Below are 2,863 nucleotides of genomic sequence, written 5' to 3'. Positions count from 1 at the left end.
ACATGAACTCTGCTCTCCTGGCTCAAAGACTGGGGTTTGTTCAACCCATCTGCCACCTCTCCCACCTGCCCTAAACGGCCTTAATCGGTCTTTATAATGTGTTTTCTCTTTTCCTGCTTTCCCCCCATCCCATCATAATTACCTTGGCCACTAGAGGTTGCCATCTAACAACAAACATTAGTATAAGTCGTAGTATGAGTGTCATTTCCTGGCTCAAAATGACATGGGTTATCTACGAATTACAGTGCATGACTGCATTTGTAGGTATAACTATGAACAATGAGTTAGAACAGCCTGAGTAGATACGGTTAATGGATAATACAGTGAAGCATCTAGAAACATTTAGAGCTGGAAGAGCAAAAGTTACTCTCAAGAAGTCATCCTTGCTGTAAGAAAGGTCAACCAGTAAATAAATGCGATGTTAAAAGAAGTCGCTCTAAATCGTTTCTATCAGAAGATACAGGGGCACCATGGAAACAAAATTGAGTGTGTTGTTTTCAGCCAGTGACACCTTAATCTGCAGCAACCACAAATCTTCTATTTTGGGAGAAATGGAGGGCTCTTTTTGCACAGGTTTCCCTGCTCTCTGTGCAACATGAGGCATTTGAGTGTCTCTACTGTCTAGACTCGATATAACACCTTTGATCAAATAAAAGGGGAGAAAGATGTGATTCTCATATTCCTCGGGCCCATTTAAATCCTGAATTACTGTCACCAAGAATCAAGTCGTATGGGGAGTATTTTTGTGATATTCCATCTTATACCATTGAAGGTTTTTTTGGCTTTCTGGGACTGAACAGAGAACAGAAGAAAACAAGGCTTTAAACTCATATTTGTTTGGTCACATTATTTAACCCAAGAAAATGAGTTTCTTATACGGATGCTGTGCAGCTTCATATCCAAAAAGTTAGTCTTTATTTAAGTTGTTCTTTTTGTCCCAGAAAGCAAATATGAGACAATGGCTTTTATTCAAAAGAGTCCAACATTATCCCATGGATATATAACATTGTGCCTTTCAAATACTGCCTATGTAATGAGAAATAGATTTGATTTCACACAGCAAAAATTACTCTGGTGTCGAGAGGAAATGCAGGCACAACATGCTGCTTTTTCCCCAGCAAACAAAATTCAATCAGTTCCTCTTTGCATTACACAATTGGTATCCCGAAAGCAAACAGTTGTGTTGTTTTGTTTTGTTTTGTGGAAGCAATGCTGATGGCGATCGTATTTAAAATTCAGGTCGTATCCCAGCAGACAACATCTGAAATGGGTGACCATATGATCCTGTCTGCACTGATTACCTGCAGCATTGTTAAGTGATTACTTTGGCTAATATGTTGTGTAAAGAGAAGAGTGTCATATCTGCAGCAGAGTCATCTCTATCGCCCCTGATGGAGATATCAACACAGCTGTCGCTTTTTACAGCTCATGTTGCGGGTATCAGGGCTTATTTGTGCCTTGTTTATGAAGCTGTAAACTGATTTGACAGGAGGCAGGAGGAGTGTATCTGCCTTTGTCTTTTTGACTCTGTGTGTATGTATGTGTGTGTGCGAGCAGTGTGCAAATTTATGACTGTAATGAGTCTTACAGTCATTGGTCATGGGATCACAGGATTAAATGCCTCTTATTGATCACTGATTTGACAATTTTTTTTTCTCTAATCAGGGATTCAGCTTTTGGAGTGTCTACAGTATCTTTTGACTGATTTATATCAGCAACACATGAAGGCATCAGCAAGCACAGAGCAGGTGAATAGAGCATTTTTATTGACAATTTCGTCCATGAAAGACATTTTAACTATGAAGAACAACATGCTGAAAACAGGCTAGAAATATCTATAATTGTTCTGTATGCACATTTAACAGGCTGTGTTGCATGCAAAACATTAATAGGACAGATGTTTTCAATAATGGCAAAAAAGCATTTATAATTGAGTGGTTATTTTTTTTTTTTAATTATTCAGACAAATTATAGAGACAAATTGCTGGTTAAGGTTGCATAAATAGTCCAATCACAGCTGACTCCCATCTCAGCTGGAAATCTATTCAGGTGTTGAATAACTTTCAATTTCATAATCATCTATTAAAAAGGGAACAAAAGGTGCTGAGGAAATAAATGAGACTAAATCTAGTTTTAATAAACCTTTAGACTTGTTGAATTTGTCATAGTGTGTATTTGTGTGTATGTGTGAGAATTAATTTGCTGGGGTTCTTTGGTATTTTTCTTTTATTCATACATTATTGATTATTGATGATTGATTTGTATTTCTGTATTAGTACATTGTATTGAAATAATGTGTTAGTTTATTGTTAAATGCCCCTTTTCTTCCCTTACATATATGTGCAACATTATTTCAGGGTATTGGGTTATTATTACTACTAAAAGTAAAAGTGGTGTTTTTGGAGTGTTCTTTCATTGACTTTTGATATATATTTTGATATATATATATTTATATATTATTTTTTTATATATGTTATATATTATTTATATATACATATATATTTGCAGCACTTTGAGCTTTTAAAGTAGATTGGCGTTTCCAGACTTATTAGCAAATTATAAGATTGTAACCTTTCAGTTTATTCTCATTTTCCAAGTGGTGTTATCAATGAGCACTAGGGCTGCAAAATTAATCAAAATTTTATTGAAATTGAAGTATAAACCATGGCAATATCCAAACTGCAGGAAGGAGCAATATGTGTAAAAATATGTGTCTACACTGCAAAAAAGCCAACTTGTATTTTTTGGCCTGAAACAGTGATTTAAGTTGGTAAAACTTATAAATTATTGACATTTAGGGCAATAATGTAAGTTAGCACAACGAAGGAAGCCAGTTGTCTGCTCAAAAACAAGTTGGTGAGTT

The sequence above is a fragment of the Centropristis striata genome, chromosome 4 (genome assembly GCF_030273125.1).
Source record: "Centropristis striata isolate RG_2023a ecotype Rhode Island chromosome 4, C.striata_1.0, whole genome shotgun sequence".
Lineage (NCBI taxonomy): Eukaryota > Metazoa > Chordata > Actinopteri > Perciformes > Serranidae > Centropristis > Centropristis striata.
The sequence above is the reverse complement of the archived record's forward strand: the minus strand, read 5'-3'. Positions refer to the sequence as shown.